Raw genomic sequence first — 27,061 nt, forward strand, 5'->3', positions numbered from 1 at the left:
TCCATTAATATTCTTATTTTGTTGATCTCCTACCTTCGTATGATGCTTCATGACTACTATAAGCATTTTCCTAAGGCAAACTGGTGGTGGGTTGATGAGGTCCTCTGGTGTCCTGAGGACCTCAGGACACAAGTGGACTTCATCCCCCGAGCAACAGTGCGCCAGGAGCTGCATTTGCAGAGTGGTGTAGAAAGGGGGCGTGGCCTCGGACCACCTCTCTGCCACGCAGCTCTGTGGTGCATACTGGAGGTACCTGGTGGGCTAGTTGGCCCCCAGGGACTCTCAGGAATGAAGGGGATTTAATACCCCAACTTAGAACGTGCCAGGAGGCGTGTTTGAAGAGTGGTGGGGAAAGGGGGCATGGCCTTTGTCCACCTCTCAGCAATCCCACTGTGTGGGGCTTACTGGAGGTAAGACGTAGGCTAGTGGGCCCCTAAAGGACCCCCAGCAGCGATGGTGTCTTCAATCCCCATCCAAGAGCGCACCAGGGAGCGTGTTTGCAGAGTGGTAGGCAAAGGGGGTGTGGCCTGTTATGAGAACTTAGCAATCCTGCTGTGTGGGACTTACTGGAGGTAATAGGAGGGGTAGTTGACCCCCAAGGTTGTCGTTGGGGACAACTACCTCTCTTATTACCTGCAGTAAGTCCCACACAGTGGGATTGCTAAGATGTCCAAGGGGGACATGCCCCCCCTTTCTCCAACACTCTGAAAACACGCCTCCTGGCAGACTATGGGATGGGGGATGAAGTCCAATTTACTCCAGAGGGACTTTGGGGGCCAAGAAGCCCTCTTGGTACCTTGTCCAAGTCCTATGCAGTGGAATTCCTGAGCGAAGGTCGGAGGCCCAACACCCTTTCTCCACTACTCTGCAAATGTGACTACTACTTAAAGAAGCGTCTTTCTGCACCTCTGACTTAGGGGCAGTTTTAATCCCCCTGCCCTATTATGTACTAGGCCTTACAGAGGAGGTCATGCCAATCACAGGGGTACCCCCAACGCATAGTGTTCCCAGGTGTATGTAGGTGTTTTCACTGTATTCTAAGTGTCTTTTAGCATAGCAGCGGCTCTAGGCCTGGTTAGTCAGTCAATTACCACCAGTACCTGTCAGCAAAACGTTGAGGGCACAGGATGACTTTGCAACAAGACCTCTTTCTGCTCCTCTGTCGGTTCTTTGTGCACATCTCTTGCTTCTTTCTGCACCTTTCTTCCTCTTTCTGGACTTCTTTTGCCTCTTTCTGCATTTCTGTTGCTTCTTCCTGCACCTCTCTTCCTCTTTCTGCACATGTCCTACCTCTGTAGGCATAGTTAGAAATTAGCATTTAAAAAACCTTTGAAATTCACTGAAAAAACCACAGGTTTCAGGGACATTGTAGTTAGAAATTAGCATTTAAAAAATCTTAGAAATTCAATGAAAAAACCACAGGTTTCAGGGACGTTATAGTTAATTGGACATTTTACTTGTACAAAACCAGTGAAATTCGGCCGTTATAGTTAGTTCAGCTAACTATAACTCGCACCCCCGCAATACACTGCTGATGACGTCACATATTACATCACTCATGACATGGTCAGTGACATCACTGATGACATCTCAAATGACATCACTGATGACATCATCCACGTGATAATTTGATGCATCTTCTCACACCCTAATATATCCATTGATAGACCCACTCTAAATTACAGACTGCCATTCTCAAAACCAGACAATCCAACACCAATAACTACATACCCACTCACTGATTCTTAGGTCTACACACCCATCCACTCACTTACCCATACAGTCACTCATACTTTCGGTCACTCATCAGTACAGGACTATCATATGCACTCATACACCTATATAGACATTCACACACTGCCACTCATCCATAGAGTTGCTCATACACCTAGTCAGTCATGCAAAGAATTAATCACACTCCCATTTACTCACCTATACAGTTATACACACACCACCTCACTTACTCATACAGATATTAACACATACTTACGCTCTTATACAATCACTGATACAAGCACACACTCATCCATACTGCCACTCTCACAATCACTCAATCTCACTTATAGTTATTTATATACTCCAACACTCACATATACTGCCTTTCACATATGTAGTTACTCACACATGTACCACTGAGACATCCCTTCACTCACCAACACACCCATACACACATTCACTCACCCATACAGTCCATCACAGATGCACTCTTGAATCCATACACCCAGTGCATCACCCACTCACACATCTATTCACAGAGTCACACACCCCCCACCCACACAAAGACTCAGGCACCCATAGAGATACTCAGACATCCAATCAATAACCCATATAGACACTCATGTAGCTATTCACCAACCCATGCAGCCGCTTACACACCAACAGACAGACTGATACAGACATTCACACAGTTTAGTCACTAACCCATGCATTCAGTAAGATATGTTTAATCGCTCACTTATAGTCAGTCAGGCACCTACTAAATCATCTATTCAGACACTCACACACCCACTCATTCTTCAATACACCTTGGCCTATATAAATTAAACATATTTAAACTTTACAGAAACACACAGTCACTGGATGATGTCATCAGTGATGTCATCAGTGATGTCATTTGAGATGTCATCAGTTATGTCATCAGTGATGTCACCGACCATGTCATGAGTGATGTAATATGTGACATCATCAGCAGTGCATTGCGGGAGTGCGAGTTATAGCTAGCTGAACTAACTATAACGGCCACATTTCACTGGTTTTGTATGAGTGAAATGTCCAAGTAACTATAACATCCCTGAAACTTGTGTTTTTTTCAGTAAATTTCTAAGGTTTTTTTAAATGCTAATTTCGAACTATAACGCCCCTGAAACCTGTGTTTTTTTCAGTGAATAAATATATATATATATATATATATATGAAGTTCCACAAATGCCCTAAGCTTTTAGGATGCACTCTCCAACAGCATACTTCTCCAATGGCAGCAGCGCAGACAGCGATACATAGGCATCAATCAATTTGCCTTACGCGTTTCAAACAAACAACTGTCCTTGGTCACAGGCACAAGCGGCATTAAAATCAATGGCAGGAAACTGCTGATAATATCACAAGTACCTTTATTGGCCACAGGTGAAGCCTGACGTAGTGCAAAGTATCATGGGATCAGTAGTTTTCAGTTTAAAGCCACAGTTCATATTAGAGTTCCTTCTGCCAGCTCGTAAATATTCAAATTATTTAACCATAAATGGGTTAGCCATGCAAAGCGTTCTTCGTTGCCCAGATTAATGCCATGCTGATGGACCGCTATGACTCAGTCATCACGAGTCACCGGCCCGCCTTTTCCGCGGTGGTGCAATCCCCACGGCTAGGCTGCCGTGCTTTTTATGAAGTTCCACAAATGCCCTAAGCTTTTAGGATGCACTCTCCAACAGCATACTTCTCCAATGGCAGCAGCGCAGACAGCGATACATAGGCATCAATCAATTTGCCTTACGCGTTTCAAACAAACAACTGTCCTTGGTCACAGGCACAAGCGGCATTAAAATCAATGGCAGGAAACTGCTGATAATATCACAAGTACCTTTATTGGCCACAGGTGAAGCCTGACGTAGTGCAAAGTATCATGGGATCAGTAGTTTTCAGTTTAAAGCCACAGTTCATATTAGAGTTCCTTCTGCCAGCTCGTAAATATTCAAATTATTTAACCATAAATGGGTTAGCCATGCAAAGCGTTCTTCGTTGCCCAGATTAATGCCATGCTGATGGACCGCTATGACTCAGTCATCACGAGTCACCGGCCCGCCTTTTCCGCGGTGGTGCAATCCCCACGGCTAGGCTGCCGTGCTTTTTATGAAGTTCCACAAATGCCCTAAGCTTTTAGGATGCACTCTCCAACAGCATACTTCTCCAATGGCAGCAGCGCAGACAGCGATACATAGGCATCAATCAATTTGCCTTACGCGTTTCAAACAAACAACTGTCCTTGGTCACAGGCACAAGCGGCATTAAAATCAATGGCAGGAAACTGCTGATAATATCACAAGTACCTTTATTGGCCACAGGTGAAGCCTGACGTAGTGCAAAGTATCATGGGATCAGTAGTTTTCAGTTTAAAGCCACAGTTCATATTAGAGTTCCTTCTGCCAGCTCGTAAATATTCAAATTATTTAACCATAAATGGGTTAGCCATGCAAAGCGTTCTTCGTTGCCCAGATTAATGCCATGCTGATGGACCGCTATGACTCAGTCATCACGAGTCACCGGCCCGCCTTTTCCGCGGTGGTGCAATCCCCACGGCTAGGCTGCCGTGCTTTTTATGAAGTTCCACAAATGCCCTAAGCTTTTAGGATGCACTCTCCAACAGCATACTTCTCCAATGGCAGCAGCGCAGACAGCGATACATAGGCATCAATCAATTTGCCTTACGCGTTTCAAACAAACAACTGTCCTTGGTCACAGGCACAAGCGGCATTAAAATCAATGGCAGGAAACTGCTGATAATATCACAAGTACCTTTATTGGCCACAGGTGAAGCCTGACGTAGTGCAAAGTATCATGGGATCAGTAGTTTTCAGTTTAAAGCCACAGTTCATATTAGAGTTCCTTCTGCCAGCTCGTAAATATTCAAATTATTTAACCATAAATGGGTTAGCCATGCAAAGCGTTCTTCGTTGCCCAGATTAATGCCATGCTGATGGACCGCTATGACTCAGTCATCACGAGTCACCGGCCCGCCTTTTCCGCGGTGGTGCAATCCCCACGGCTAGGCTGCCGTGCTTTTTATGAAGTTCCACAAATGCCCTAAGCTTTTAGGATGCACTCTCCAACAGCATACTTCTCCAATGGCAGCAGCGCAGACAGCGATACATAGGCATCAATCAATTTGCCTTACGCGTTTCAAACAAACAACTGTCCTTGGTCACAGGCACAAGCGGCATTAAAATCAATGGCAGGAAACTGCTGATAATATCACAAGTACCTTTATTGGCCACAGGTGAAGCCTGACGTAGTGCAAAGTATCATGGGATCAGTAGTTTTCAGTTTAAAGCCACAGTTCATATTAGAGTTCCTTCTGCCAGCTCGTAAATATTCAAATTATTTAACCATAAATGGGTTAGCCATGCAAAGCGTTCTTCGTTGCCCAGATTAATGCCATGCTGATGGACCGCTATGACTCAGTCATCACGAGTCACCGGCCCGCCTTTTCCGCGGTGGTGCAATCCCCACGGCTAGGCTGCCGTGCTTTTTATGAAGTTCCACAAATGCCCTAAGCTTTTAGGATGCACTCTCCAACAGCATACTTCTCCAATGGCAGCAGCGCAGACAGCGATACATAGGCATCAATCAATTTGCCTTACGCGTTTCAAACAAACAACTGTCCTTGGTCACAGGCACAAGCGGCATTAAAATCAATGGCAGGAAACTGCTGATAATATCACAAGTACCTTTATTGGCCACAGGTGAAGCCTGACGTAGTGCAAAGTATCATGGGATCAGTAGTTTTCAGTTTAAAGCCACAGTTCATATTAGAGTTCCTTCTGCCAGCTCGTAAATATTCAAATTATTTAACCATAAATGGGTTAGCCATGCAAAGCGTTCTTCGTTGCCCAGATTAATGCCATGCTGATGGACCGCTATGACTCAGTCATCACGAGTCACCGGCCCGCCTTTTCCGCGGTGGTGCAATCCCCACGGCTAGGCTGCCGTGCTTTTTATGAAGTTCCACAAATGCCCTAAGCTTTTAGGATGCACTCTCCAACAGCATACTTCTCCAATGGCAGCAGCGCAGACAGCGATACATAGGCATCAATCAATTTGCCTTACGCGTTTCAAACAAACAACTGTCCTTGGTCACAGGCACAAGCGGCATTAAAATCAATGGCAGGAAACTGCTGATAATATCACAAGTACCTTTATTGGCCACAGGTGAAGCCTGACGTAGTGCAAAGTATCATGGGATCAGTAGTTTTCAGTTTAAAGCCACAGTTCATATTAGAGTTCCTTCTGCCAGCTCGTAAATATTCAAATTATTTAACCATAAATGGGTTAGCCATGCAAAGCGTTCTTCGTTGCCCAGATTAATGCCATGCTGATGGACCGCTATGACTCAGTCATCACGAGTCACCGGCCCGCCTTTTCCGCGGTGGTGCAATCCCCACGGCTAGGCTGCCGTGCTTTTTATGAAGTTCCACAAATGCCCTAAGCTTTTAGGATGCACTCTCCAACAGCATACTTCTCCAATGGCAGCAGCGCAGACAGCGATACATAGGCATCAATCAATTTGCCTTACGCGTTTCAAACAAACAACTGTCCTTGGTCACAGGCACAAGCGGCATTAAAATCAATGGCAGGAAACTGCTGATAATATCACAAGTACCTTTATTGGCCACAGGTGAAGCCTGACGTAGTGCAAAGTATCATGGGATCAGTAGTTTTCAGTTTAAAGCCACAGTTCATATTAGAGTTCCTTCTGCCAGCTCGTAAATATTCAAATTATTTAACCATAAATGGGTTAGCCATGCAAAGCGTTCTTCGTTGCCCAGATTAATGCCATGCTGATGGACCGCTATGACTCAGTCATCACGAGTCACCGGCCCGCCTTTTCCGCGGTGGTGCAATCCCCACGGCTAGGCTGCCGTGCTTTTTATGAAGTTCCACAAATGCCCTAAGCTTTTAGGATGCACTCTCCAACAGCATACTTCTCCAATGGCAGCAGCGCAGACAGCGATACATAGGCATCAATCAATTTGCCTTACGCGTTTCAAACAAACAACTGTCCTTGGTCACAGGCACAAGCGGCATTAAAATCAATGGTAGGAAACTGCTGATAATATCACAAGTACCTTTATTGGCCACAGGTGAAGCCTGACGTAGTGCAAAGTATCATGGGATCAGTAGTTTTCAGTTTAAAGCCACAGTTCATATTAGAGTTCCTTCTGCCAGCTCGTAAATATTCAAATTATTTAACCATAAATGGGTTAGCCATGCAAAGCGTTCTTCGTTGCCCAGATTAATGCCATGCTGATGGACCGCTATGACTCAGTCATCACGAGTCACCGGCCCGCCTTTTCCGCGGTGGTGCAATCCCCACGGCTAGGCTGCCGTGCTTTTTATGAAGTTCCACAAATGCCCTAAGCTTTTAGGATGCACTCTCCAACAGCATACTTCTCCAATGGCAGCAGCGCAGACAGCGATACATAGGCATCAATCAATTTGCCTTACGCGTTTCAAACAAACAACTGTCCTTGGTCACAGGCACAAGCGGCATTAAAATCAATGGCAGGAAACTGCTGATAATATCACAAGTACCTTTATTGGCCACAGGTGAAGCCTGACGTAGTGCAAAGTATCATGGGATCAGTAGTTTTCAGTTTAAAGCCACAGTTCATATTAGAGTTCCTTCTGCCAGCTCGTAAATATTCAAATTATTTAACCATAAATGGGTTAGCCATGCAAAGCGTTCTTCGTTGCCCAGATTAATGCCATGCTGATGGACCGCTATGACTCAGTCATCACGAGTCACCGGCCCGCCTTTTCCGCGGTGGTGCAATCCCCACGGCTAGGCTGCCGTGCTTTTTATGAAGTTCCACAAATGCCCTAAGCTTTTAGGATGCACTCTCCAACAGCATACTTCTCCAATGGCAGCAGCGCAGACAGCGATACATAGGCATCAATCAATTTGCCTTACGCGTTTCAAACAAACAACTGTCCTTGGTCACAGGCACAAGCGGCATTAAAATCAATGGCAGGAAACTGCTGATAATATCACAAGTACCTTTATTGGCCACAGGTGAAGCCTGACGTAGTGCAAAGTATCATGGGATCAGTAGTTTTCAGTTTAAAGCCACAGTTCATATTGGAGTTCCTTCTGCCAGCTCGTAAATATTCAAATTATTTAACCATAAATGGGTTAGCCATGCAAAGCGTTCTTCGTTGCCCAGATTAATGCCATGCTGATGGACCGCTATGACTCAGTCATCACGAGTCACCGGCCCGCCTTTTCCTACTGATCCCATGATACTTTGCACTACGTCAGGCTTCACCTGTGGCCAATAAAGGTACTTGTGATATTATCAGCAGTTTCCTGCCATTGATTTTAATGCCGCTTGTGCCTGTGACCAAGGACAGTTGTTTGTTTGAAACGCGTAAGGCAAATTGATTGATGCCTATGTATCGCTGTCTGCGCTGCTGCCATTGGAGAAGTATGCTGTTGGAGAGTGCATCCTAAAAGCTTACATAGGCATCAATCAATTTGCCTTACGCGTTTCAAACAAACAACTGTCCTTGGTCACAGGCACAAGCGGCATTAAAATCAATGGCAGGAAACTGCTGATAATATCACAAGTACCTTTATTGGCCACAGGTGAAGCCTGACGTAGTGCAAAGTATCATGGGATCAGTAGGAAAAGGCGGGCCGGTGACTCGTGATGACTGAGTCATAGCGGTCCATCAGCATGGCATTAATCTGGGCAACGAAGAACGCTTTGCATGGCTAACCCATTTATGGTTAAATAATTTGAATATTTACGAGCTGGCAGAAGGAACTCTAATATGAACTGTGGCTTTAAACTGAAAACTAATGATCCCATGATACTTTGCACCACGTCAGGCTTCACCTGTGGCCAATAAAGGTACTTGTGATATTATCAGCAGTTTCCTGCCATTGATTTTAATGCCGCTTGTGCCTGTGACCAAGGACAGTTGTTTGTTTGAAACGCGTAAGGCATATTGATTGATGCCTATGTATCGCTGTCTGCGCTGCTGCCATTGGAGAAGTATGCTGTTGGAGAGTGCATCCTAAAAGCTTAGGGCATTTGTGGAACTTCATAAAAAGCACGGCAGCCTAGCCGTGGGGATTGCACCACCGCGGAAAAGGCGGGCCGGTGACTCGTGATGACTGAGTCATAGCGGTCCATCAGCATGGCATTAATCTGGGCAATGAAGAACGCTTTGCATGGCTAACCCATTTATGGTTAAATAATTTGAATATTTACGAGCTGGCAGAAGGAACTCTAATATGAACTGTGGCTTTAAACTGAAAACTACTGATCCCATGATACTTTGCACCACGTCAGGCTTCACCTGTGGCCAATAAAGGTACTTGTGATATTATCAGCAGTTTCCTGCCATTGATTTTAATGCCGCTTGTGCCTGTGACCAAGGACAGTTGTTTGTTTGAAACGCGTAAGGCATATTGATTGATGCCTATGTATCGCTGTCTGCGCTGCTGCCATTGGAGAAGTATGCTGTTGGAGAGTGCATCCTAAAAGCTTAGGGCATTTGTGGAACTTCATAAAAAGCACGGCAGCCTAGCCGTGGGGATTGCACCACCGCGGAAAAGGCGGGCCGGTGACTCGTGATGACTGAGTCATAGCGGTCCATCAGCATGGCATTAATCTGGGCAACGAAGAACGCTTTGCATGGCTAACCCATTTATGGGTAAATAATTTGAATATTTACGAGCTGGCAGAAGGAACTCTAATATGAACTGTGGCTTTAAACTGAAAACTACTGATCCCATGATACTTTGCACCACGTCAGGCTTCACCTGTGGCCAATAAAGGTACTTGTGATATTATCAGCAGTTTCCTGCCATTGATTTTAATGCCGCTTGTGCCTGTGACCAAGGACAGTTGTTTGTTTGAAACGCGTAAGGCATATTGATTGATGCCTATGTATCGCTGTCTGCGCTGCTGCCATTGGAGAAGTATGCTGTTGGAGAGTGCATCCTAAAAGCTTAGGGCATTTGTGGAACTTCATAAAAAGCACGGCAGCCTAGCCGTGGGGATTGCACCACCGCGGAAAAGGCGGGCCGGTGACTCGTGATGACTGAGTCATAGCGGTCCATCAGCATGGCATTAATCTGGGCAACGAAGAACGCTTTGCATGGCTAACCCATTTATGGTTAAATAATTTGAATATTTACGAGCTGGCAGAAGGAACTCTAATATGAACTGTGGCTTTAAACTGAAAACTACTGATCCCATGATACTTTGCACCACGTCAGGCTTCACCTGTGGCCAATAAAGGTACTTGTGATATTATCAGCAGTTTCCTGCCATTGATTTTAATGCCGCTTGTGCCTGTGACCAAGGACAGTTGTTTGTTTGAAACGCGTAAGGCATATTGATTGATGCCTATGTATCGCTGTCTGCGCTGCTGCCATTGGAGAAGTATGCTGTTGGAGAGTGCATCCTAAAAGCTTAGGGCATTTGTGGAACTTCATATATATATATATATATATATTCACTGAAAAAAACCATAGGTTTCAGGGGCGTTATAGTTAGTTGGACATTTCACTCGTACAAAACCATTTAAATTCCCCCGTTATAGTTAGTTCAGCTAACTATAACTCGCGCGTCCGCAATGCACTGCTGATGACGTCACATATTACATCACTCATGACATGGTCAGTGACATCACTCATGACATCACTGATGACATCACTGATGGCATCATCCAGTGAATGTGTGTTTTTCTGAAAATCAAATATGTTTTATATATGTATATCTCAAGGTCGATGGAAAAATAAATGGGTATATAAGTGTCTAAATGGATGAATTTTGTTTTGGGAAAATTGATTCTATAACTGACTGGTTAAGTGTATCTTAGTGAATACATGGGTTAGTAAGCAATCTTTAAATATGTAAATATTTGTATCAGTCTCCCACTTTGTGTATAAGTGGCTGCATGGGTTGGTGAGTAGCTACATGAGTGTCTATCTAGGTTATTAGTTGGTTTTTTGAGTATCAGTATGAGTGTCTGAGTGTCTGTATGGTGCGGTGGGGGTATTACATAGTGCATAGATGCATGAATGTGTGACTCACTGTTTGTATGTGTTGAAGACAGCATGTGTGCAGCACTGTATGGGTGGATGAGTGTGTGTATGGGTGTGTTAGTGAGTGAATGACTGTCTCAATAGTGTCTTTATGAGTAACTACATGTGTTTTAAACTAGTATCTGTGAGTATTGGTGTATATAAGTGAGTATATGTGAGAGTGAGAGATTGGAAGAGTTCCTGTATAAAATTAGTCTGTGTTTCTAGAAGTGATTGCTTAAGCGAGTAAGTATGTGTAAGTTTCTGTAGCAGTAAGTGTAGTGGTGTGTGTATAACTGTATATATGCAATTTAATGGATTTTTGATACTTTGTTTGCATGTGTGACTATGTGTCTGATTAACTCTATGGATGAGTGTCACTGTGTAACAGGATGTATAGGTGTATGAGTACATATGATGAGTGAGTACATGTATGAGTGACTGTATAGGACTGTTGGTGAATGAGTGGATATGTGTGTAGATCTTGGAATTACTGAATTGGTGTGTTGTAAGTGGTACTGCTATGTCCATTCATTTGAAAATGTTGCTTTCTATTTTTGAGTGTGTGTTTCAAAGGTTCCATTATGGTGAGAGGAGGTCTGCCACTCTATCACAAGGATGATGTCATCAGTGATATCATCAGTGATGTCATTTGAGATGTCATCAGTGATGTCATGAGTGATGTCACTGACCATGTCATGAGTGATGTAATATGTGGCGTCATCAGCAGTGCATTGCGGGCGCGCGATTATAGTTAGCTGAACTAACTATAACGTGGGAATTTCAATGGTTTTGTACGAGTGAAATGTCCATCTAACTATAACGCCCCTGAAACCTATGATTTTTTCAGTGAATTTCTAAGGTTTTTTTAATGCTAATTCCTAACTATAACGTGCCTGAAACCTATGGTTTTTTCAGTGAATTTCAAAGGTTTTGTAAATGACAATTTTTAAATGTATTAATTGTTATATTGATTTTTTTGATACTGATTTCCTACATTTTTTAAAACTATTTATTTTTAGATATTTTATTTTTTAAATTACATTATAATTATATTATACATTACATTACAAAATATACTTTCTCAGAACGAATTACTTTAGTATAAATACTTTGCAAATAGGCAATAAACTTTTAAGTACAGTAGTTACAGTTGTTGCAATGGGCAACACAATTTCAAATACAATGCAACATTGAGCTCAATGGGAATTTCTAGTTAAATGCAAATAGTTACTTTATGGATTACTTTTCTAACCACAGGACTGGATCCTAGATTCAGTCCTGGGACATCACCTGTAAACAGTAGAGTAAAAGCTTTTTGGTTACAGTAGTAATTTTTAAGGAATATTATTGTAGTTTAAAAGTTGACACTTAGAAACTTTTTCACATCGAATCACCAATGTTATCCTATGGGAGGAAATTCACTTACCATATAAGTAGTGTTATCATTACTTTTTCTTACTCAGTGGTGGATCCTGGATCCAGCACTGGTGCATCTCCTGTAAACAGTTGAAAGAATGCGTTTAAGTCATACAGGCGATTTTTAAGGAATATTTGTAGTTTGTGAAAATCGACACAGAAACTTTTCTGGTGAAAACAACACAATGAATTCTTACGGAAGGAAATACAAGTTACTGGTAAGTACGGTTAGAATTACTTTTCAGGGTCAGTGCTAGGCTAAAAGATGCAGCACTAGGTTCTCTCCTGTTAACAGGTGAGTAAATCGCAATTAGTTGTTCGGATGATTTTAGGTGAATATTTTAAAGTTCCAAAACTACGCACGTAGAAGAATTTCCAAGTGAAAGCAGTCAATGTTAGCCTACGGAAGGAAATTCAAGTTACTGGTAAGTACGGTTTGAATTACTTTTCAGGATCAGTACTGGGCTCAAAGAAGCAGCACTAAGGTCTCTCCTGATAACAAGTGAGTAAATCGGAATTCGTAGTTCGGCTGATTTTAGAGGAATATTTGTAATTTGCAAAACTCTACACTTAGAAGAATTTCCATGTGAAACCAGTCAATGTTAGCCTATGGCAGGAAATTCAAGTTACTGGTAGGAACAGTTAGAATTACTTTTCAGGATCAATACTGGGCTCAAAGAAGCAGCACTGAGGTCACTCCTGATAACAGGTGAGTAAATCAGAATTCGTAGTTCGGATGATTTCAGAGGAATATTTGTACGTTTCAAAAATCGACACTTAGAAACTTTTTCAGCAAAAAGCAGGCAATGATATCCTATGGAAGGAAATTCAAGTTACTGGTAAGTACAGTTAGAATTACTTTTCAGGATCAGTACTGGGCTCAAAGAGGCAGCACTGAAGTCTCTCCTGATAACAGGTGAGTACATTGGAATTTGTAGTTTGGCTGATTTTAGAGGAATATTTGCACAAAAGTGAAGGAAGGGGGCGGGGCCTGAGGTGACGTGTGCAAACACGCCCTGTGGCGCGTTTTAAGTTGGGGAAATAATTCCTCTTCAATACTGAGATCCCCTGGGGGCCAACTAGTCCACCAGGTACCTCCAGTATGCGCCAGGGAGCTGCGTTGCAGAGAGGTGTTCAGAGGGCACGCCCCTTTTTACAACACTCTGCAACGCAGCTCCGTGGCGCTTAGTGGAGGTACCTGGTGGGCTAGTTGGCCCCCAGGAGACCTCTGGATTGAAGAAGAATTAATTCCCCAACTTAAAACGCGCCACAGGGCGTGTTTGCACACATGTCACCTCATGTCACCTCCTGAGGCCATAATCTGCCCCGGGGACCCCATCCCCCGGGGCATGGGCCTTTTTAAAAAAAAAAATATTTGGAGGGGGGCTGCCTTGCATCCCTCCCGTGGCCACTTATGGCCCTGGGGACCCCATCCCCCGGGGCCAGCCCTTTTTAAAAAAAAAAAAAAACATTTCATTTTGGGGAGGGGGGCCATGTGGCCCCCCTCTCGGGCCACCGCGTGGCCCCCCAATCTCCATTGCCCCCGGGATTTGCCCCCCCCCCCGAGGGCTAAATACCAAACAAGCGCGGGAGACCGCGCTTAATGTTTTTTTTTATCGGCAGGATGCGCGCATCCTGCGCGCATCCTCCCTTGTGGGACCCTTGAGCAGGCCTAGGGGGTCAGGGTGTTTCTACCCAGCCCCCTTTTCACGTTTTGCAAGGTTTTTTGGGGGGTCAAGATGGCTGCCAACACTTCCTGATTTGGAGTGTTGACAGCCAATTAGAAAGCAGCTCGTGCACGGCAGGGTGCGTGCTGGGTGCGCATACGGTACGCGGATCCTCCGACGCCATAGATATATAAGTACTTTTAAATGTCATTTTCTCAGGAACTACTAAACGGATTTACACCATTTAAGCAAAAGGCACGAGTCTGAACTGAGGACTACCTCATTGCCAAATTTGGTGCAATTCCGTTCAGCAGTTCGGGCTGTAGCTGCGGCTAAAGGTCCTGTGGGAAATTGCATGGAGAAAACACGTTTTGGGACCCCCCTTTTTTCTCAGCCCCCGCTACACGAATCATCCCGAGACTTTCAGGATAGGAGCGGACAGGAGCTGGCCAAAAGTTTTGAAAATTTCACAAAAATTTGTCAACGGGCGCCAAAGTTATTCCAAATAGAATGTTGCGGATTTCCTATGGAAAATAGGTCCTAACTATAACTACCTACTGCCAACCGCCAGTAGGTAATATATATACATATGTATATATCACATCCAACGCTGATTATTGTTTGAAAAGCAGCATGCTGTGGACACCAAAGCATTGCGAAAGGTGATTTATTAACAAAAAGGCTCTGACACTCTCTACGCATTTCGGGGAAGGACCCCTTGTTCACGAGTGTATATATATATAATGCCTGCACTTTATGACTATTGTTTATATTTTCAGACTGGGTCGCATGGTGGTATGGTTCATCTTATCCGCCGCTGACCCTTTATAACTGCTTACTATTCTGATTTGAGCATGTGAACATATAAAAGATACAATACTGGAGAAAAAACAAGTTACTTACCTGTACACTGTGGTTCTCTAGTATTGATATATTTTATAGATTCAAATGCGGCCCACCTTCCTCCCCTTTCCGGTTCCCCCTCCATAACTCTATTGTTCCTATAATTGTATTTGTGTTCGAAACTGAGGTATGGTGGCCAGGGTCTATGCTCTGATTGGCTGCAGTTTGGATGTTTTCAAACAATGATAATAGGATGCTAAAGTCTATTGAGTTTCTATGGCAAATGAATGTTAAACTTTAATACTGCTATTTTACTGCTAACGTGGGACTCCCACAATGACGACGGGGAAGATTCATGCATGTGAATCTATAAAAGATACTAATACTGGAGAACCACAGTGTACAGGTAAGTGACTTGTTTTTTTTCCGAATCTATGCACGCATGCAGTTCGGGTGGGCATAAAAATCCGCTACAAATACATTCACCTCTCTGTTTAGATCAGCTACTCTGTCTCAGAAGACTCAGATTCTTGTTGTGATTCACTGTTTTCTGCTATTTTTTGACACTTGTTTTCCAGGCTTTTTTCCATTGTATATGACTTGTAATACTTCTTATAATGATAAAAATATGTGATCCTCTTCACCCATCAGTTTCAATCTTTTGTGAACTTCGTCTTGCTGTATTTATGCAGCATCTCAAACTCTCTTTTGTCCCACTGCAGTTGATATTAGCTTTTCATTCAGATTAGTTTGGCATAAAACACATTTTTCTTTGTTGAAAGAGTCCTCAGATTATGTAGTTAGCAACACTCTGTCAGGAGCTAAAGATCCTCTGCTACCACCTGCTTCACTCTTGTTTAGGAATTTGAATCAACAGAAACCCTGAAACAAACACTATTAAATAAATTACCAATATGATGGCTAAACACATAATTAAAGAGCCACCATTTTGGAAAATGGCAAAAGGGTTGCTCTGAGGAGGTATTTTCTGTCTCCATAAGACTACCTGATCCCCAAAACCTATGTTTTGACACCAAAATAAAGTATATAGGTCTCATGGTTCCTGAAATATTATATCATCACTGCAACATATCCGCCTTTTGTAAAAATGTCATCCAGAAAAATTCCATCCAGATTAGCAATGTCTACCCAAGCTAAATTACTTCTCTAAAGATACAAAAACATAAATCAAAAATGAAAATCTCTGGACAATAATTTTTTACGGAGGTATATCAAGGGACCAGGACTATTACAGAAAAGCAAAATGAATAAGTTAGGATTCGCAAATATTAGTATACACAACTACATTCGCAATCACAAGTCATTTCACTGAACTGCCATCCCCGCCTCTGACTGTGAAGCCCTTTTCTTTAAATTAAAATTACTTAATCAGCAGACTTTCACCGGAATGCTTATCTATCGACCTCCTGGGCCCAAAAATAAATTTCTGTCCAATCCTCAATCGCTGTTGGAATTAGGCCTCCAATCTGATAACTTCACCCTACTTGGAGATGTCAATTTTCATTTAGAATCTTCCACTGACAAAGATACCGTATCTCTCCTAGAAATGACATTAGAACTAGGTCTCTAACAACTGGTTAATGATTCCGCTCATGTAGCCAGCCACACTCTTGATGGACTCTTTTTGAATAATCCTTCCACCACTAATCTGAAAACTCTTCCTCTCGCCAGGTCTGACCACTGAGCTATAATCATTGATTATTACTTACCTCCATCTCGACAAATGGTTACTAAGTCAGCGAAAATTGTCACTAGCAGAGCATGGCATAAAATAGATATGGCAATTTTAACCAATCCTCTTGCACAGAGTCAGCCTGACATCTGCGTGGATGCTAATTCTTCAGCCTCGATTTACACCTCCTGGCTTGAATCTAACTTTACAAAACTAGCTCCCCCTATCTCAGCCAATAAACATAGGGGAGAAATTTCGGCCCCTTGGTTTTCCAAAGCATTGAGACGTGAAAAACAAGCCTGCAGGAGGCAAGAAAGGCGCTGGCGCAAACATTACGACAACTCTGATAAACAGTTATGTAAAGCAGCTCTTGCCAAGTATAAAACTCTGCTCATTAAGGAAAAAAGTCTCTATTATACGCAAATGATTGAGAATGCTGCCAACTCCAACAAATAATTATTCCAGGTAATCATGAAGCTTACCTTGGTTAAAAAAAATAATCCAACTAATCATAGTTAAAAATTCTGCGATACCCTTACCCTTACTTTCAGAGATAAGGTTGACCACATTTTTTTACTTATTTGATGAATCCAAAGATACCATTGAGATGAGTCGTCAGAAAGCGATTGACTACCCCACACTTTCAGATTTTACACCTACACCTACCTCTCCTAACCAAGTAGCCCCTCTCTTAGTAGCTGCCAAATCAGGTTCTCCGGATGGCCCATGTCCTACTAGAATTGTAAAGCTTGCGGTTCAGCCTATTGCTACTTATCTATCTGTTCAATCAAATGTTCCACAAGGGACGTTTGCCACACTGGGGAAACAAGCCTACATTCTCCGTCTTATAAAAAAACAAATCTTGACTCTAATGTTCCTGGCAACTACCGTCCCATTTCGAGACTTCCTCTGCCAGCAAAAATTGCTGAAAAAATAATCAATGCGGAGTTATCTAATTTTATTCTTGAGAATCCTCAACAGGATCCTAGTCAGTTGAGGTTTAGAGCAAATCAAAATACTGAGAATGCATTGGTAAAAACCACTGAAGAAATAAGAACGACATTGGATAGTGGAGGGTCAGCATCTCTTATTTTAATGGACTTATCCGCAGCGTTCAACACTGTGGACCATGGGCTATTGGTCCACCGTCTGAACGCCATAGGAGTTAAAGACAAAGCCCTTGCCCTGCTATCATACTTCCTATCTGGGAGAACTCAAACTTTGAAACTGGGCCATTTTAAATCTTCTCCTTTTACATTGCCGTGCGGGGTTCCTCAGGGCTCCTCATTGAGCCCAACTTTATTTAAGATATATGTCTTGGAACTAGCCTCCTTGATTACAAGTTTCAACCTAAGTCCTACCTCCTATGCTGATGACATCCAGCTGGTTGTATCAGCAGTGGAAAAAAGATGCCTCTGGGTCTTTAAGACTACATGACTGTATGATTGCCATGAACAGTTTGAGGAGCAGACATTGTCTAAAGCTCAACTCAAGTAAAACTGAGGTTATACTTTTTGGCAATCTCTTTCCAGCATGGTCTCCTGCCTGGTGGCCTGGGTTTGCCTCCCTTACCCGTGCCTAAAGCTAAAAACCTGGGCTTCATCATGAACGATAAGCTTAGATGTGAAGCCCAGGTATCTAAGGTAGTTTCCTCTTCATTCTACACTGTTAGAATGTTGAGGAAAATGTTTCCTTTCATTCCTAGAAATACATGGAAAACTGTGGTCTCTGCAGTCGTCCTGTCAAAGTTAGATTACTGCAATGGTTTGTACATGAATCTTCAGGAAAAACTTCTAAGGAAACAAATCGGTTCAAAACACAGAAGCTAGATTGATCCTGGATATCTCCAAATTTCAATCGGTTTGTTCAGACATACGGAAACTCCATTGGCTTCCGGTCCACAAGCGAATTGAATTCTGAGTAGCCTATAAAGCCTTGCACAGGGAAGGACCGGAATTTCTATGGAAGCTTTTTACTGGTATACTCCAAACCGACACCTTCGGTCTGCCAGTGCCAGAATGGTCACCACCGTAATATTCAGGAAGGTGAACTGGGGAGGAAGACACTTTGTCAACAGTACAGCCAGGCTCTGGAACTCTCTTCCACCACATGTCAGGGCCATCTCCACCCTCCTCCTCACTTTCAGAAAGGAGTTAAAGACATGGTTGTTTAACAACTAGTGGTCCTCGTCTTGGCATATTTATGTTCAGCAAGCGCCAAGACACCCACGTGTAGACGAGCGCTATATAAGTCTTTTCAACATAACATAACATTTTCACCTGATGCTGAGCAAGCTAGTTGGGCACTTGGCAAGAGCTGAAGACTAAATATTCACTCTAAACTGGTATACAATATGTTTACCGCATGGCAAGTGGCAGAGTTGAGAACCATTACAAGAATCCGTATGGTGGGTGAGACAGATTATTTGTCTATAAAGCAATACACAAAATGTATGGATCAAGCATCCAAGCTGGCAACGCAGATGTTTTCGCACTAACACTTGAGCCATAGGTTATTTTAAGTGCCCCTTCAGCAATGACTAAGCATCTGCACAGGCTTAAGTAGCCTCACCAGTAAACAGTTGGAACAACACGGGCACAGCCACGGGTGTTCCGACAATGCAAACCCTACCACGCCTGCCTTAACCATGCATATGCATGGTTAAGGCAGTGCATGGTCTAGCTACTGCTAGGCTGAAGCAGGAAGGATCGGGTGAGGACGCAGTGAGGTAAGTGGGGCTGGGTTTTGGGGGTAGTTTGAAAGGGTTGGGGTAGATTTCCGGGCTGGTGGGTCTGTGTAGTTTTCAGGGCTGGGGGTCGAGTCGTTTATAGGACTCAGGGGACGGGGTCGTTTTTAGGGCTTAGGGAAGGGCAGGGTAGTTTTTAGGGATCAGGGGAGTCTGTGTAGTTTTTTTTAATAAGGGGTTAGGGTTTTAGGGCAGTGGGAAGGGTTGGGATTATTTTAGGGACAGCACAGGGCTGGGGGGGTCAGGGTAGTGTGTTATGGGGCAGGGTTTTAGGCCGTAGGGTAGGGTAGGGGAATGGGTAGTTGGGGTAGTTTTTAGGCCTCGGGGGGAGTCGGGGTAGTTTTTTAAATTAGAGGTTAGGGTTTTAGGCCTCAGGGCAGTGGAAGGGGTTGATGTAGTTTTAGGGACATAGCGGGGTGGGGGGGTCAGGATAGTGTATGTTAAGGGGCAAGGTTTTGGCCCTCAGAATAGAGGAAGGGGAATGGGTAGTTTTCAGTGAAGGTTTTGAGCCTCAAGGCGCGGGAGCAGGTAGAAGATTTGTAATTTAGGGTAAAGGACGGAGGGAGAGGGGTCGGACTAGAGGCGATCTTAGCCACGCATGCGTCCTTACCATTCATGCCTTAACCATGAAATTGATTGGTAAAGTAATGCGTGGTAAAGGAATGCGTGGCTAAGACGCATTCGTGGCCACGCGTCCTTCTATCATACAACCAGCCTCACCATGTATGAAAACTGTGGTAGTGTATCCTGCATGGTTTGTCTCCTCAGGCATAGTCCGAGGACTCTGAGTAGTCTTAGGAATATACAGGATGCAGCTCAGCAACCTTAAGACTGCGAACAAAGCTAGTTCTACAACGGCGTGGAGCAGGACTGTAAGTCATGGACCCGAAAGCCTACGCTTGCATATGCCACTAGGACAGAGCTGAGGGAGAGCAATCTTCCCCAGGTTTCCACATTGGGTCACAAATGGCATAACCCTATGTAGCATTAAATTCCAACCCCCCCGCCTCCCCCAAAAAAAGGTGTCCCATTGTAAAAAGTGAAATGCATACTATTTCGAGCCTCAATCTCACAAGTTTGTATCCAAGCTCGCTTGATTGCGACAACACCCAATGAACCTGTGTATTCACTATGCAGCAACCCCTGTACTGACAAGGACCATATACAATAGCACTCAGTGCTTTTAGACCACACAGCACCAAGCTTATAGAGGACAACTGCAAAATTACAACATCACATCCATGCCACCTGAGCACACTCATAAGCATGAAATACATGATAAGACCAGACGTTTAATGGTAGTAAAGTTATTACTCTTTGGGGCCTGCCCTGCTACTTACCCCAAAGCGTGTAAGATGTTTAAACTATAGAAGAAAAAAAAAAAGAACTATTAGTACAGCTAAAAGATTTCAGAAACAAACCCTATGACCTGCCCCAGCAGTAATGGACTATATTACATAACATCCATCCTCACTAGCACACATCAGTCACATGCTGCATTGTGTTCCCTGCATGGTTTGTCTCCTTACTCATGGGCCGGGGACTCTGAGAAGTCGTAGGAATATACAGCATGCAGCTCAGCAACCCGAAGACCGCGAGCAAAGCTTGTTCTCCAACAGTTTGGAATGGAACTGTACATCATGCTCCCGAAAGCCTACTCTCCCATATGGCACGAGGACAGTGCTGAGAGATAGCAACCTCCTCAGGTATCCCCTTTGGCTCACATTAAAAATACATGTTACGTTATAGCAGTGCAGTGTAGAATAGAGTTGCGTAGAATAGACTTGAGTAGCATGCAGGGGTGTAGAGTGTTGCAGAGTAGAGTATAGTGGCATAGAGTGCAGTGGTGCAGAGTAGTTGGCATAGAGTGCATTGGTTTTGAGAAAAGTGGTATTGAGTGCATTGGGGTAGAGTGCAGAGGCATAGAGTAGAGAGAGTAGAGTTGCGCAGCGTATGGTGGAGTGGCACAGAGTGGAGTAGAGTGGCGTAGAGCACAGTGGCATAGAATGCAGTGACAGAGTAGATTGTTTCAGAGTGGAGTGATGCAAGGTAGAGTGCAGTGGTGTAGAGTGCAGTGGTGTAGAGCAGAGTGGTGCAGAGTAAAGAAGAGTGGCATAGAGTGCAGTGGGGTAGAGTGGAGTGGCACAACAGTGGAGCATAGAATGCAGTGACATAGCGTAGATTGCTTCAGAGTAGAGTGAAGTGGTGTAGAGTTGAGTGGTGCACAGTGAAGTGCATTGGCATAGAGTGCAGTGTTGCAGAGTAGAGCGGAATGGACTGGCGCAGAGTGGAGTGGTGTAGAGTGCAGTGGCGTAGAGTGCAGGGGTGCTTAGCAGTGTGTGATACAGTGCTTTGGCATAGAGTAGAGTGGAGAGGCATAAAGTGAAGTGGCATGGAGTGGTGTAGAGTTGAGTGCAGAGACACAGTGTAGAGTGGCGTGGAGTGGAGTGGCGTAGTCTAGAGTTGTGCAGAGTAGAGTGGAGTGGGGTAAAGATGTGTTTGCATGGTGTGGTAGCACACTGCCAATACAGACAACACATCTTCAATTGAAATGACCATTTCATTTGCACAGACATACAGTTTTATGGATAAAAATATACAGCGCACAAACAATTTGTTTCCACCACACTTCAGAATTACCAAAGAATGTGCTTCATTTGTGTTTTATTTAATTTGGATATATTATGAAATATCTGCATAGTTCATTTAAAGACATTTGAATTTTGATGAGTGCTTGAACAAAAAAAATTACACTGTACAGTATTCTTTAAGCACCCAACCCCATAGTCAGTATGATTGTCATATAAATCTTCTCACTTTGAAGTCATAAAGAAAAGTAAACACCAAGCTCCTTAGAAGACAGAGACTGACATTTGACCTCTGTCTTTGAACGCACAGCAAATGTAACAAGATAAGAACAAGATTTAAAGACCTATTTATAGGAATCCTGTATTGGTGGAAGAATGCAGCATATAAAGTTTGGGCAAGGGAAGGGACAAACTCAAGCTGCCCAGCCTAAAACAAATAATGCCAGCAAATAGAAGGCAAGCATATGTGAGTTACAAACCACAAAGCCAATGGTAAGCAATGGGCATTCCCAGGAAAGCTTTCCAAATGTCCCCAAGATCTCATTAGCAAACCAGACAGCTGCACTGCAACTCGAATGGATATTGAGTTCAACAAAGCTGAATACTATGTCATACTATATTTGAGTGCCAACCCCTCTGCAACTTCCTTAAATAAGTCTTAGCTGTTCGTTATTTGCATGGAGAACCAATTTTCCAAAATGCGTTACTACCCCATCATGCAAAATGGCATGAAATAGTCTTTAAGACCTGAAAACCCAAAGATCAACAACAGTATGCATCAAAACTACTGATCAGTAAATAGAGGTGGGCGACCCAACACATTAACAGGGAGAGCTGAGCCAAGAGTCTGGCTCATATCTTAGAGCGTATGCACGAGCCACGCCCTGAAAATGTTTGCTATGTAAATCACACAGCAAACATCACGTAAAAAATATGATAAAGCCTCTTCAAAATTATATAAGTTATATTTCTTTAATGTGTAGAAGCCTTGACATTAATACAATACACTGTAGCACTGCAGAGAAGTACTTACTAAAAGTGATAGTTTTTAAACATGAACCATTAGTGAACTAACAGGCAAGACAATTGTCATGAAAACCCTGTGCATGGCCCATAGTATTATAGAGTGACTTTATAGCCTAATAAATCCAACACAATAGGTTTTTGTACACCTTGTATTCTGAGCTTACATATTTGAAAGTGCTTTTGTATGCGATAATAAAGAAAAAAGAGTTTTGGTAAAGTAAAATATTTGCCTCAGATCACACAATTTAAGCAGGGAAGCCGCGATTTATCCAGGTTCTCTGGTTTTGCTTTGTAAAAATCAGCCCATAAATGGCTATCTATTTGTCTTTTCTTATGTTATGGCATTGTTTTTACCTCCTTGTGCATTTTTGTGCAGTTTTTATATAGCAAGAACTCAACCCGAAGATCTTGAAGCACTTTGCATGAGCACCATTTACATTACACAAGGCCACCATTCATTGTTTATTGAGATGGGGAGATTAAGTGATTTGCTCAGAATCTCAGCATGTTGAGCTGATACTCAAACCTGTTTGCCTAGTTCTGAAGTTGGCTGCTCTGGCCGTAACACCACACCTAGGAGCAGGGAGGGAGATAGACAGAAGCCACGTGAAAGCTCGGCTCATCATGGGCTCGAGGTTCCAAAAGGACCTCAAGCTGAGGCAGAGCCAGGCTTCAGACTCGAGCCTGGTTCGAGCTTTCAGTGGCTCACTCACGTCTATCAGTAAACACTTTCTACTGCAGGAAGTTGAGAACAGGTCTTTCAATGTACTTCTGCCCTATTTTCCTTCATATTTAAATATTTGAGAGAGGGGTGTAAAAGTAGGCACAATACAGGTAGCAAGTGCTACAAAAAACATTTTGGCAGGAGTCAGGACCCCTAGCACGGTTGGCAATCCTATGGCGTGGATAGATACCCCTTTAAACTTAAGGTCTAGTCCTGGCTTTACCACTGTATCTAAATTTTCTGAAAATAAACACAGCTACAAATGTGGGTAGGGCCCAAAATACAGTGACATTTCCCTAGGAAGGGGAGTCTCTCGGTCTTTCCATCAGAATCTCTGATATTCAAGTTGTGGTATAATAGGCAAGTCGGAAACCCCCCAATTACTAAATTGTGTGCTCATGGTCAACTACCTTTTGAACATTTTCCTCTGCCCCTCAGGACTCCCTTCTTGCAGCTTATTACCCTCATGTGTTTCAGAAGGGGATAGGTGACGAGCTGTAGGATTCCCCTAACAGCCTCACCAGTCCTTTTAAGAATGGATCCCTTTGGCCATCAGTTGTTAACTTGTGAGTTAAATCCTAACATTTTAATCTTTTAAACAGTGAAATATTCCTGGTGGTCTGCTAAGATCCACAAGCAGCCATAGTATTTGTTCTTTTGGTTGTGGTCACTGTGCATGGCCCACACTCAAATGGTGTTCAGCATTAGCACTGAACAGCACTGTGTCACTCACTTGCAGCTCCACAGGCTCGGCATTTCTCTTACTGGCATATTCGTAGTGTGGAATCTTCATTCCTATGCCATGCATTCGCTCCTCTGTGTATGTCCCCTGCTGCTCAGCCAGTGTAAGCGTGAGGTAATAGAATACTGATGTGGGCATGGTTGGAGAGTGTCAGCATGCGTGGGCTGAGCAGCAAGAGCGCTGCTCCATGTGGGGGCTTCCTTAGTACCATCTACTACCTGTATCCTAAGACGCATGCCTTGTGAATAAACCCGATCCTGTTTCCTGTTTGTTAGAGTCGGGGATCTCTGGTTGGCGCAAGGTTGCCCTTGGGTCAAGCAGGAACCCTCTCCTCCACGTCAGGGCGCAGGATAACCCCTCGCGAATGACCCTTGCTCACCCTCTAGGTGCGTGGCGTGAGCAGCCAAGGCGATTCCGCAGGCGTTGTTGGTTAAGCACTTACAATCATACACACAGTAAATACATCAATCCCCCCAGAAACGGACACCAGACTTGGATATATATAAAAATACGATTCTTTATGTAAAAATACGGGATATATATCTCAACAGACTTATCACAAGACCAATAACGTTTTCGCTAGGCCACCAGGTTATACAGCAGGCAAATGTTCTTGGTTCGTAGTTTCAAATGGATAGTTCGTAGTCTCTTTACTTGTAGTTCCAGTACTCACAGAGATCGGTTCCTGCGAACGGGGAAATAAGGCGTTGCGGGCCCCGAGCCCGATACTGGAACTTCTTTCGTGATGTGGAGAGTCGGCACAGGTCGGTGCGACTCTCAGCTTGGGAAGTGTTCTTGGGTCCTCAATCAGCAGGTGTGGGCAAGTAGGCAGGCGCGGCCCGCGACCCTTTAGCACGGCGGTGCAGGAGGGTCTCCACAGCGGGGGCGGCGCGGCCTGAGATGTCCGAGGATAGCGAAGCGGGGCCACAGGGCACAGTCAGTGCAGCTGGGTGACCCGGCGTAGATCACAGTCGTCGGACGGCTTCCGGCAGGAGGGGTGATAGCGCGTTCAGCGCGCTCCAGTAGCAGGCGGTGACAGGGATGCAGGCGGCCTGGCCCGGGGACAGAGAGCGGCTCGGGACGGAGCGGGGCTCTCACGGGTTTGAGGCAGGCGAGCTTCTGAGTGTCACGGCCCTAGGAGGGGCGATGAGGGGCGCAGTCTCTTTTCCAGCGGGATGCACACACGGCTCGAATTGGAGGACGAGCAAGAAGCACAAAGAACCCACTGTTCCTGGGGTTCAGTTCAGGGGGCAAGCTCAGATCAAGCCCTTGGAGAATGTTCAAGCACAAAGTAGCAAAGTCTTTTCAGTAAGTCTCTTCCTCTCCTCTCTCAGCAAGGCAAGCAGCAGGCCAGCTCCTCCGGCGTCTTCTTCTCCTTCTAGTCGGGCAGAGGTCCTTCGTGGTAAACAGGATTCTGATTTCTTAGGAGCCAGGCTCCTACTTTTATACACCAATTCTTTTGTTCTTTAGCGCCAGAGGGCCTAGGCCTGGCTCAGTCCAGTTCTGGAGCACTTTGTTATGGTGACTCTGCTCTTTCCTTTCAGCAGCAGGGCAGAGACATCAGCCGCCCCACAGGGGGTGGCGCCGGCTTTGTGGTGGCAGAGCACAGGTCTATTCAAGAGTCAAGGTGTACTCCTCCCACCCATCCAGGTGTAATCTCTCTACCCACCACCTGGCAGCCAACCTGTCTCTGGGGATCCCCCCACCCTGCTCCTTACTGTTGCCAGGCAGAACACATACACACAGCAGAGGCGGACTGAGATGGTCAGGTCAGTAAATACTAACTTTCTAAAAGTAGTATTTACAAACCCAGGATACTAAAATAAACTTGACTACAAGAAGTATTTTATTATTCTGAGTTCAGGCATACTAAACTTGACACTCTACCATGCTCTCTGAGTCCACTGGGGTCACAGCGTTGGCGTGATCCCGGCAGCCCATTCTGGCCTATGGAGAGCAGGTAGCCTTCAATAGTGAAAAACGACAAGGGCTGTAATTCACTACTAAGACATGCCACACACATCAGGGCATGTCCTACCTTATGCCTACAATGCACCCTGCCCTTGGGCCTACCAGAGGGGTGGCTAATATGTAGGTAAGGGAAGGTTTAGGGACTGGCAAGTGGGGGCACTTGCGCAGTCAGCGCGACGGTCCCGGACCGCGCACAGGGTCGGCGGTGGCAGACCCTAGACACACTTTACAAGGCCGCTTCCGTGGGTGGCGCAACCAGCGCTGCAAGCCCACCAGCAGCATTGGCATTCACAAGCCCTGGCACCCCTGGTGCACTTTACTGGGGACTGACAGTGAATCCAATAAACCAATCGGGAACACCAATTACAGGTACACTTTACTTAGGGAGCACTTGCACTGCGGCACGGAATAGCCGTGGCGCAGTGCCCTGAGCGGACAACACCAGCAAAACAGTCGAGGCACACCATCAAAAAAGTGGAAGGGAAACTCACGCCAAGGTGCCAGGTCTAACACGTGTCCCCTCCAGCTGAAATGTGGGGAGAACTACCCTTGCCCAGGGGGTTCCTCGTCACTAAGGCGGAAATACCTGGACAGACCGTCAGCGTTGGCGTGATCTGTACCAGGGCGGTGTTCCACCGTAAAGTCCATACCCTGTAGGGAGATGGACCACCTCAACAGCTTCGGGTTTTCACCCCTCATTTGCATCAACCATCTGAGGGGCCTGTGGTCCGTCTGAACCCGGAAGTGAGACCCAAACAAGTAGGGTCTTAGCTTCTTCAGCGCCCAGACCACAGCAAACGCTTCTCGCTCAATTGCACTCCACCTACTTTCC

General features: G+C 44.5%; 2 non-coding genes across 2 annotated transcripts; both read right to left on the reverse strand.

The window, feature by feature from the left end:
- Positions 1-19,916: 19,916 nt before the first annotated feature.
- On the reverse strand, positions 19,917-20,137 carry LOC146857193 (small nucleolar RNA SNORA73 family). Its single transcript, XR_014980286.1, has one exon. It is a non-coding gene; the product is annotated as a small nucleolar RNA SNORA73 family (small nucleolar RNA).
- A 540-nt stretch (positions 20,138-20,677) lies between these two features.
- LOC146857194 (small nucleolar RNA SNORA73 family) lies at positions 20,678-20,897 on the reverse strand. Its single transcript, XR_014980287.1, has one exon. It is a non-coding gene; the product is annotated as a small nucleolar RNA SNORA73 family (small nucleolar RNA).
- Positions 20,898-27,061: the final 6,164 nt, after the last annotated feature.

This window comes from Triturus cristatus, chromosome 3_2, assembly GCF_964204655.1.
Source record: "Triturus cristatus chromosome 3_2, aTriCri1.1, whole genome shotgun sequence".
NCBI lineage: Eukaryota > Metazoa > Chordata > Amphibia > Caudata > Salamandridae > Triturus > Triturus cristatus.